This window comes from Toxorhynchites rutilus, chromosome 3 (genome assembly GCF_029784135.1).
Source record: "Toxorhynchites rutilus septentrionalis strain SRP chromosome 3, ASM2978413v1, whole genome shotgun sequence".
Classification (NCBI taxonomy): domain Eukaryota; kingdom Metazoa; phylum Arthropoda; class Insecta; order Diptera; family Culicidae; genus Toxorhynchites; species Toxorhynchites rutilus.
Window position 1 is genome coordinate 111,821,270 of NC_073746.1, and position 12,263 is coordinate 111,833,532.

Sequence of the window (12,263 nt, forward strand, 5' to 3'; positions counted from 1 at the left end):
GAAACCATTAGCGCTAGTAAAATTCAGTAGTACTACGTAGTACTTTTGAAAACGAGTTGTTCATTATTTTTTGTAATAAATCCGTTGGTAATATTATCCGTTTTGGGCGTGAACGAAGTTGAGGGGTAACCGGACCTGGAGTGCCAAAAAATTAGGCTTTTGACGATCTATTATGACGTTTGAGATTTAATCAAGTTTTCGAATCTCTTGTGGTGTGTTAAGGGTATATTCGATGATACATTTGAAAAAAAATGAGACTAAAAATATTGTTTATTAGAGCACTGGTAGCTGTGTGCGTAAGAGACTTCTGAAAACCGGTACCTCGTTAGCGGAAAATGTATCTGCATGTATCCACCTTTCCAAGTTTTGCAAGAAAATCCTACGTTCTGATTAATCCATTGGCACCAGTAATATGTGCTCCTCCAGCCGTGCCATCAATTATAAGCACGTAACGTAACTTTCTTAGAAAGGAGGGTGGAGGGGGTATGGTTTGTGCAGACTGTACACTACGTAGTAGCTCTCCGTGGTTGACCTGAACCAGCGAAATTGCACAAAGAACACACCGAATGACGCTCGGGAGTAGCAAATCATTTGCATTGTGCAAATTTCGGTGAATCAAGTTTTAAATAGTCAATAACGACACCAGCCACGTCCTTATAGTCACCAGGCAAAAGAAGGAATGTTAATATGATATTCGCCGCCCGAAGACCAGAAGGGTCGTCTCTATAGCGTGGCTCCCTAGCGATTATCAAGGAAGGAATAGCTGTTAGTGGAGGGAGGTAAAAATCGGGATTCACTGTGGTGAGCGATGTTGTCACGACCCAGGCGGAAAGCCATAGAGGAAAACACATCTTGTTTTTAAGCTTATTGACAAAAAATTGTAAGGGGTTGTATCTAGGACACGACCGCATATTTTCGACGTAGAACTATGCAGTTATATTATGCAATCCACTTGTTTACCACTTCGAATATTATTTTAGAATGCATCGAAATTTGCGTAACAGATTATGTTCTCCATTACAAATAAATTTGATGAACGTCATTTAACGTTTGATATGATGCCTAGGACTACCAAAATGTGTGAACGGAAGAATTGTCAAACGATCATTGTATTTTACATTGTCCTCTAATTGCACATCTCATGTTTACGCAGTTCTCGAACCGCGAAAGTTCGTTCACCTCTAGTATCTGAAATGAAGATTTTCCCAGGCTTCTCAGTTTAGAAGTACGTTTTAGGGAAACATATTCCGGTCTGCACAACGACAAAGCGAGCACAAAAATATTCAACACCAAAAAATACTTCCGACTTGCATGTTTTGACAAAGCGGATTCCCCCAGGCACATTGATTTGGAAGTCCGTGTTAGGGAAACACAGTTTGGTGGGAACAAAAATACCCCCAACTTGCATGAATATTTGCAAAGCAGATTTCCACAGGTACATCGATTTTAAAGTCTGTGTTGAGGAAACCGTAAATCGAGACAATCAAAACTTGGCAATTAGGGCGTTCAGATAACGCTTGACATTTTACAGTTATTCAATTGTTCATCTAATGAAAAATAACATTATATTAATTGTAATAGACGCGTAGACATATTTCTTATCAATTGATTGCATACATCTTTTCGATCTGTTAAGAAATGTTCGAGTTATAAGCATTCGAAATACGGGTAGGGTTAGCACACAAATCGGCAGAACAATTGTATGGGAATAAAGGAAGTTTTTCCAGTTTTCATGAATTTAAACCATTTAGAGATTAGCGAACTGTAATGCATAGCATATCAAACAAATCTTAGAAAATTCCCGATTCGATTGGTATGCAAATCATGAGGATTCGTTCACAGTGAATATAGTTATTAACGTTAACTTTATTTCATGAAAACGTGACCTGTTTTCTGATTTGGCACCCTTCCTGAAATACGTAGTTCTACGCCAAAAAAAACTACACGCCACTTAACACTAAATACAATAAACACATTTAAGCCTGCAATTCCAGACCTGAATGCGCTCCTGGAAAAGGATAATAATTAGTACGACTATATATCAAAATATTTGTTCTCACTTACCATTCAACAACAATTACCTGCAAACAAATTAACCGTTATATCAATCACAATCACAAGACATGCTACTCACCGCTCACAAAACACAACATGACATCACAACAAAGCAACATCTAAACAATCATAATAATCACAAGAGACTTGTCATGGAATAGGAACATGTGGAGAACGGATTCGCTTTGTAAAGACAAATTGTTTATAGCGAATATTCCAGACGCAACCCAAACAATTACACCATTCAAATGACTTGAGGAGTAATCATATAAATAGGGTAACGCATGTTCAGTATCGTTCAGTCGTTATAAAACTATCGACCAGTATAAACCAATCAGCTTATTCGTTCTCATCTCGTAGTCAGTCTACTCTCACTCATCTACTAGAACTCTGCTCAGAAACTATCTGAGCGGTGACAGATGTGATTAGGAGTATATTTGTTTCTTTCTTTGCATAATAACCATGGATAACGGGTATTACAATCGTCTTCCTTAGGTGCTTTGGGCCCTCTGCTCTGGTTCTCAATAGTTTCGTTTTCGGACATGCTACTATAGAGTTCCATCATTCGCAGGCGGAGTTGTGTGTTTCTAAGAGTAAACAGGAGAGCATAAACGGGAACCTGTACCCTTTTCAAACGAGGGTCGTGTATGTGGCAAAGTAAGCGAAAAGGGTTAATGCGTGCCTATTTGCAATGTGTCTCTTGTTTCGCTCTCTTATATTGCTCTTGTACACTCTGTCCAACTTCTATAAGACCAGGGTATAATCTTGCTGCTTTGTGTCATTGTGAACAAACAATGCTTCAATTTATATTCTAGTGTGTGGGTATTGGTGACTTACCATACACTGCATGATTTTCATATATGTGTGTGCAAGCGCTGAGCGTAAACGAATGTTTCCGTATTTTCAACTGTCAAGTTTCTATAAGACGAGTTATTGACATATAAATCAGCCTATCGTTTTGAATTTTTCATTGATAATACTTATGAATTTTGAATTGGTCTTATAGAAACTGGAGAGCTGAAATTATCATATTTAAGCACAATAAATAAATAAACAACTCTTTTGAATGAAATTGACGTTAAATATACTTTATTCTAAGCAGTTTACAGTGTATGAATGTATCTTGTTGAAATTCCAACGAAATAGAATCAGAGTGGTCTTATAGAAGTTAGACAGAGTGTATTGCTATGGCATATATATTATACAAATGTTGTTTTTATGTTGTTTTCAAGCTCATTTATAGTTATAATGATGATATCAAAAGGTGTGCTAAAAATAAAATTGATTGTAGGACTGCTATTTATATTTCAGTATTAGGGAAGGGCGGGGATAGTTGGTCATATGGGTAAGTTGGAGCGTGTGTTCTAAAACTGGTTAATAACCATGAAAAAAATCGGCTCAAACGTAAAACAAAGCTTTATTGTACGTATTAGCTTCAAGTGTTAATGAAAATCGCTTTTAAAATGATTTTTGTTGAATTTTCATGAATATTCTTTTTCATATATAGAGAGGCTAGTTGGTCACACAAATTGATCGTTTGAGAGCAACGCATATAAAATTTTCAGGTATGCTGTGTTTCATTACGCAAGCTATAAACAAATATAGAAGGCATATGTTTTACTGCTAAACCCAGTGTATTTGAAACGAGACAACCACCACACAAACCACTTGCAATATAATTGTCATATTTATATTTTTTGTTGTTAAATTTTCATTAAATATATTAAACGCTATCATTGAATATCAGAACTCACAATAATGCATTGAGTAATGTAGCATACCTGGAGGCTATTTCTATATACTTTGGGGGAACGGTACAAATGTCATCAACACAAATGCAAGCAAGAATGCAAGCGGTTGTGCATCGCAGGGATGCCAGGTGATTTTTTTCTAAGGTCTTGACATATCCATGAAACTAATTGTAGAAAAGGTATGTAACCGGAAGACCTTCGATTTATGAAGTGGTCGTTTGAAAGATCTAGGTTAATCTATTGTATAGTAGGGCCAAAATAATAGAAATTTAATATCAAAATCATTCGAATTTTCGAGCGCAAATGATCTCATGTCTTCTAGAGAGAATATGTATTCGGACCGCTTCGATCGCTGAGACTAAAGCCCTACTTTTGTGACGATATTTTCGGTCAATAGTTAGAATTTCATGGAAAAAATATCTTTTAAAAATCCACGTACGCTATCATACTGAAATTTCTTCACATATTCCATAATGTCTTCAAAGTGTCTTCACAAAATCAAATGTCTTCACAAAATCAAATGTCTTCTGTAACTCCCTGTCCGTTACTCGGGAGTGACTATGAGTGTCTAGCTCAAAGAGCACGATGAGAAAACCATAGGGTCGTTCTCCCAGCACTCACCGGCAGCATCAAGCTGTCAATCGGGAGCTCGGGTTTAATTTCCTAAAAGTGTTATACACAAGCAACAAGGGACAGAACCCTCAGCCGTTTTCCAACTTCCTCAAAGGCTGACGATGGCACACGCTTCCTACCAAACTAGAACGGGCGAGGCCTGACAACTCCTTTTGAGTTCGGGAAAACGACAAACAGAAATATGGAAATATGTGTACAAACGAAAATTTATGTAAACAAAACTTTTAATTTATTACACGCGTATTATGTTTGTAGTGGCGTACTATATAAATTCTATGTGTAAATACTTCTTTTACTTTTAATTTAATTCTAAACATATACTTTTCTATGTGTTTTGATGTACTTTACTATTAGTGACGTCACAGTTTATGGTTTTGTATACTTGCGCAATCGTTATGTATTTGAGCAATGTGGTGTGGTCCTTAATTTGGTATGATACGTTGTTTATCCATATCCTTGTGTGAATATGTCTTCCTGTTTCGTCCTCTGGGACACGTCTGTCCAGGTTCGATTGTCCTTCGCAATCGGTTGTAAAAGTTGCGGTTAGAGTGCTCGGTCTTGCTGTAAGCCAATCGCTTGAGTTTGTTGGTGGCTCTCTACACTTTCTGCCTAGAAAGTTGTGGTTGATGCCTATTTTGGAGAATACATAAAAAAAAAGCCCACTGTGCGGACCTGTTTTTCAGTTTTTTTTTTCCTTTTTCAGGTTTTCCAGGTAAGTGTATAATTAATTATTTTTCAGGTTCCTATTTCTTTTTTTCACAAACTCAATTATTCTACAATTCCTTCCACCAACTGTTTCTTTTTTTCTTTTATGCTTCACACGACGCGCACTTCTACTCCCGTTCATAGTTCTTTAGGCAGAAAGCCTGACCATCGCCTTTAGCCTAGCGTTCAAGCCTATTGTTGGAGGGAAGCGGAAAAAAACCCAACTCCGACCATTGGTTTGTACCTTCGCTATCTGGCTGAGAGCCCTGCCTAGTGAGCGGTGTGTAGAACACTTCAAATGCGGTTCTTACTACAGCTCAAACCGACGCAGCCATCTGCCTTCGATTACCAGGGGAATGACACGCTGCAGTATTCGCATTGTGCGCAGTTTTTGTGTGTGTAGTTTGTTGTGTTGTGATGTGGGTGTGTTACCGGTTACACTTCAAAATGAAGACATGTCCTCAAACCTGCCATTTCTGGTTCGCCACAAAGTGGAAGAGAGACGAAATCGCTAGGAAAGATTGTCTGACTAATTTTCAACGATGATAATTTGAAATTTTCATTAATTTGTTTTATTACTTGCTACATGATATTAGTTAACTGTTTTTGTTTTGATTTAATTAATTTATTCATAATGATGGAAAGTTCTAATGGAAAAACGCTTATTATTTGCTCAAAAATAACATTCCTATTATTGACCAATTTACCCCGTGTATGGGGTTAGTTGGTCAATATATTCTGAAATACAAAGACGTTAAATAAAAGAAAAATGTCAAATAATTGGTTCTCTGGTTATTTTTCATTGAAAGGGTAAAAGGTAAGCTTCATTGTGGTACATAACATTCTAACGCAAAACTTCGTACTACAAAGTTATAACCAAATTTATTCAAAAATGACCAACTAGCCCCGCCTTACCCTACTCGAGCCAGCGAGCAATTAGCTTTGTCACTTTAGTGAAAACTTTATACGTTTCTCCTCTTATTTTGAAGCCCTTTTGAGAACTAGAAATCAAATGTCAATGTCATTGCATCCAGAGTTGCCAACCTCTTAGTTTTTCCTGGTTATTGCTGGTTTTATTGAAGCATGCCAGCGAAACAGTCAATGGTAAAAAATCGCCAGTTCTTTTTATAGTTTTAACAGTTTTACCTTGCTTTTTAATTTTTATTTTTGTCATTTTCAAGTTTCTACTCCCCAAAATTATATTATTTCCTCCCATTTATGAAAATCCTATTTCGCTCCACTCACATCGGAGATCTTTATGACGTTTATTATATTTTTCATCCATATCTATCTATTTACTATAATTATTTACCTCCCTTTTATTGACATTCGTTCGTTCTAGTGTTTGGCTCTTCTAAAAAGTCTTCCAAATATTTGCAATTGAAATGATATTCAGGGTATCAATAATGAAATTAGGGAGATCGGGAACCTGATACTGACTTCACTGTAAACGAAAACGAGGATGCGTTTTTCTTTTGGGGAAATATTTTATCACTTAAAAATTATAGGAGGTTGTGCCCAAGATACGACCGCATTGTTGACGTAGAACTACGCTGTTTTGTAAATAAGTCGCTTGTTTATACCTTCGGATATTATTCTATAATGCTGTGAAACTTTAGAAACAACTGCTTGGTAAAAAAATCTCTGAATTGGTTTTTTCATTGTAGAATCAGTTCACGATAATTGATTGATCATTCATTCTTGTGTCGCAAAACAATACACTAGCTGATCGTATGTCGCAATTTATTTCATGTCAATGCATTGAAAATTTACCTCGAACGCTATTCCAGTGGCCTTTTTCAACAATTTACTTCCTTGGTGACTCAATAAATAAAAAGGAACTCTTTCTGTTAATCACAATAACCTTGAAAAGAGAAGCATTGCGTCATTGTGATCGAGATTGGTGCAATTGCAATCCTAGTTGAAGGCAGTTTTGCGACTGGCACGCGAACCCAAATAACTTATAATATTCCAGTAAAACATTCAAGATGCTTGGTATTCCCCAAATAATTTTTTAGCGCACAACCTTAACGCCTGCTTCGTCATAACGTCAGTTTAATGCATTGATGCATTCTCAAAGGCACCAATGAAGCCCTTATGATGACGGAAAACAAACAATGTTTACTGCTTGAAAAAAGACTGAATTATGCCACACAGCTTGTACTCTGCTGTAACACCCATCGATGCGAATTCGCTGATGAGTTTGTCAAGAGCGACCGCCTTCACCACCAGCGGGGGGAGCTTGATTTTGATTGCTGCCTGCTTCGCCTACTTCGCTGTTGTTCGATGCGGTGTCACACTCGCGAAAGCTCGGTTCAGTGCGAGCGCTTTTCACTGCACCAACATTGCGTGCATCATTAGATGATGCTTGCCTCGAAATTTTCTTGCCCCTGGCAATGTGTTCGTTTTTTGCAGGGCTCGAGCCTGCCTTCCTCTTCTTGCTCATCACACAATACGCGAAGCGTCCAATTTATGACGCGGAAAGAAAAACACGATACGAATAACGCGAAAAACGAACAGAAAAACAGGAAGTGGGTTATATCTATGGTATAACCGCAAGGGTGACGTAGGACTATCGTTGATTTAGAGATCATTTGTTTGAAGTTGAATCTGAATTCATTCTGAATGAATGAATATTTGGGGGACTTCGAAAACGAGAGCGTTACGTTGGAGGCACAAGGTTTTATGCATCCAATATTGGATACGGAAATATCCTACTGATGGGGAAGAATAATCTTCAGAAGCTATCCTGTTTAATCTACATGGATAGAAAACATTCAAATAAACTCTTTCACATGAATGTAATTTTAAATTCCCAGAGGAACTGGCAGATTATTTTCAGTAACGATTAGATATTTCCACATTTTCCTCGATACTGGAAGCCCACCAGTGGTTAATGCTAACTCGATAACCATCTGTTAATAGCACTTGATTGAAACATATTTGGTCACAGTGTTACATGGATAGAAAACATTCAAATAAACTCTTTCACATGAATGTATTTTTAAATTCCCAGGGGAACTGGCAGATTATTTTCCGGATCTTTCTCGATGCTGAATGGCATCCAAACGGAAAGAATTCCGCACGTGTGTGTGTGTGTGTGTGTGTAGCGGCTGCTTCGAGATCTTCCCGGGGTACCGTTTGTGGCATCACTCTCCTCCTGATGGATTTCCTTCTGGCCTAAGGTGCACAAACAGGCTCTTGGTGACACCGTTCATCCGCGCTTTCATGATAAACGAAGAGCTTCACCACAACAGCGACAACATGCTCCAATCGCTGTTCAATTTGAACTGAGTGGATTTCCGAGCGGCGCTCGCTTATATACCGATTGGTGATTTCAATAGCATGTTTTGAAAGCAATTTTAAGACTATTGAAACAAGTTTTTGGATCAGAAAGTAACAAGTATAGAACGCGTAGACATTTTATCTTTCGAATGAAGTGTTTATCATACCATTTCGTTCAGTTGTTTAGGAGCTATCAACGCTCAAAATCTCGGTCTCCGGCGTAACGCTTTCGTTTTCGAAACTTTGATTTTACACCCCGGTATAGAAATGAAAGACGTAGTCCTACGTCAAAACCAAACGACGATATCCAAGTTGGATTACCGTTAACTTTATTTCATAAAAACGTGACCTGTTTCCTGATTTGGCACCCTTAATGAAAGACGTAGTTCTACGTCAAAAGTACAGGGTCTTTCAGATTAAACGCTTAAGCAAAAAATTTTAATAACTTTTTCAAGAGTGAACCGATTTTTATTTTCAAAACACCAAAATAAAGCTTATTTTAGGACGTTTTCGATGTGACCACCTCTTTTTTCGATTAAGCGTTTTAAACGGTGAACAAAATTTTTCATGCACAACTCTAACGTTACAACTTTGATGCTGTTGAAAATCCGAGTTATTTCTTCTTTAAGTTGATCCAAATTTTGTGGCTACATAGCAACCCCCAAAGAAAGTAATCCACGACGAGAAATTTTGAAATTGTTACCATAAGAGGACAAAGTTTCATTAAGGCTCCGGTTGCTCGAGTAATACGATTTCACTAACAAATACACGTTCTCGTAAATTGTACATCTTAGCATTAGCATTAGCATTAACATTAGCATAGAGCAAGCTGCACAATATCGTGGGTGGTACGAATTCAGAACTGTTAAGGTAAAAACTCGCCTCCATCCGTTGCTGATGATTGGTAATATCTCTTAAATGAAGGCATGTTTTCTCCAACCGTTAAGAATTGTCCTGGCCGCGTCCTTGCAACTGCTAAGGAAAGGGAAGGAATGATAGTTCGACATTTACTTAAGAGAGATGCAGAGAACTCTACGACCTCTCATGAATGTCTCGGGAATTTAGGAATGTGTTAATAGGGAAGGTATGCCATAGGATACACTCAGCCAGTGTTACAGGCACAGCTTGTTATTGTACTATTACTATTACTATTACTATTACTATTACTATTACTATTAATATTACTATTACTATTACTATTACTATTACTATTACTATTACTATTACTATTACTATTACTATTACTATTACTATTACTATTACTATTACTATTACTATTACTATTACTATTACTATTACTATTACTATTACTATTACTATTACTATTACTATTACTATTACTATTACTATTACTATTACTATTACTATTACTATTACTATTACTATTACTATTACTATTACTATTACTATTACTATTACTATTACTATTACTATTACTATTACTATTACTATTACTATTACTATTACTATTACTATTACTATTACTATTACTATTACTATTACTATTACTATCTCTTGGTACAAAGTGTAGCTGCTGGGGGAATTGGTTAGTCTAATTATAGAATGCTACAAATGGGCTCCGCCCTTCCCAACGTTGTCCTAAAAAAGAAAAAAAAAGTTTTATTTTAATTTATGAATGGATTTATGAGATTTATTAATTTTATTTAATTTATTTTAAGAAGAATTTTGTTATTTGATACTTTTTTATGGATGGGAAAAACCAGCGGGAGTGAGAGTACTCTCTCTCTTCTCCTGTAGGCATAAACCCTTAATTTATTTACCTTAACAGTTATATGCTCGATCAGATGTTGAACAAATAAGTAGTGTAGCGCTGGTTTTTCTTTTTAGTCAGGGAAAAGACGACGCGATATCTAGCGTTCTGACCAACTGCGCACTGCTTACCGCGCCCGACTGGCTCAGTACTTTTTATTAACTTCTTTTGTTTACAATCACAATTTCTTATTTACTAACTGAATTTTTCGGGTCACGCTAGAATCGTACGCACACGTTTCCGTGGTGCTGACTCTGCGCGAACCCCTGTTGTACAATCAAACCGCTATGTGGAACTTGCCCCCCGGAAATTTGGCGAATAAACAAAAACTAAAGTGGGGCCGGTTCGACATAAGCGGAACTTATAAATTAAATAAGGGCGCTTCAGTAGAATATTAAATGTAAAATATAAATAATTTAATGAATAATAACAACAAAATCTCTACCTCAAATATGCTACGTGGACTACTGAAATTTTAAAGCTTTATTGTTGGGGGCGATTTCTTAGCATTGGAATTACGCTTTAGTCCGTACCAACCCTGTTCATCGAGAATAAATTTGCTTTCTCATTATGTAAAAATAATAATCATTGAGATCTGCTCACAAAAAGGCAAAGCAGTAGTCCTGTTTATCCTCAATTTCAGATTCAAATAAATTATTATTATATTATAATAAAATATATGAAAATAAATATTCAGATAATTATATATAGCTTGAAAAAAATGTTTTTTTACTTTATAGAATCATCATTTAACCTAGCTCGTTCAAATTTGGAAAGGTTGTTTTCTACGTTCTTGTAAATTGTACCATCCGATCAGACTGAACGAGTAGCCGAATATTATCATCCCGAAGTGGGGAATGCAGTGTTACCATCGACGGAGCGAAACATTTTTTTTTATAAGGAGCTATTCGATTTTTTTTTTGCGTGAGCGTTTAATCTGAAAGACCCTGTATGACAATAGTTTTGTCTTTCTCAAACTGGCAAAAATTATTTGAACGGTTGAAGGTTGTTTTTTAGAATACGAATTAAGAAATATATCAAAACCAAAAACTTTTCGAGAAATTATAGCTTTAAAAAATTATGATTTTAAAAAAAAGAAAAATCGACACTTCCCGGCTTTTTCTTGTTTTTTGTTTTTGGCATTTTCCAGTTGCTTAAAAAATTTAATTCGCATCTCTGATTGCATCCGACATTCATTTTACAAACGGTTGGTAATATGTACAGAAAAAATATGATCATTCCCCTAATGTTTGCGTTACCCAAAATTTTGTAGCTGCTTTTACCAAGGATTTTTATGGGTGTATGAGTTGAAGATTATCATCATAGACTTTTATTCATGTTGAATGTTGTTGAATGTTTGTTTTTTCTCGCGTTATTTATTTTACTTCGATGCAAATAACACACTGACACTTATGTACAAGGTAATAACTCAATTGCTACTCTCTTGTTATTCATGATGTTTCGAAAGATCGTTTATTTATCTTGTGGGCCATGCGCGTATTTAGCGTAGAATTAGCACAGATTTATTTGCTGACCCTCAGTAGTAAATCTGTTTTTGTTTATATTTCTTCTTCGTTCACGATGAGCTAGAATGCTTTCCCGCAATTCTACATTGTTGCCCGAGGTGCCACTGAACGATCACAACAACACTTAACAGTTGTCTTGATATTCTAAATACTTTCATAGTGTATCCCTTTCGTCATCTGAATGTGTAATTATCCGAATTCAAGACTCGTGCAGGTGTATCTGACATTAATTTGTAGTGCAGTCAAATATTTTTTTATGCGATTAAATTATTTGTGCGATTTATGTTCCGATTTAAAAATAAAATAGGATCGCACAAAAAGAGGTTTGGCTGGTTTGTTCATTTTCGTGACTGGTTTCCTCCTGTTTTCCTACAGATAGAAAATGTTAATTTAGTTTTGTTTTGAGTTTTGGCTCAAGAGTGAAGTGGCGGCCACCAATCGAGGTGAATACGAAGGATGATTTAGAACACAGTCGCGAGATCCAGCCAAAAATTGTTGCACGAATTCTTGTCGTAATATCGTTTAGTTCAGCCTAAT

General features: G+C 36.4%; 1 protein-coding gene across 5 annotated transcripts in view; it reads left to right on the plus strand.

Moving 5' to 3' along the window:
- Positions 1–12,263, plus strand: part of LOC129776910 (inositol-pentakisphosphate 2-kinase) — a 355,299-nt gene that overhangs the window by 304,192 nt on the left and 38,844 nt on the right. The gene's annotated exons all lie outside the window — the stretch shown is intronic.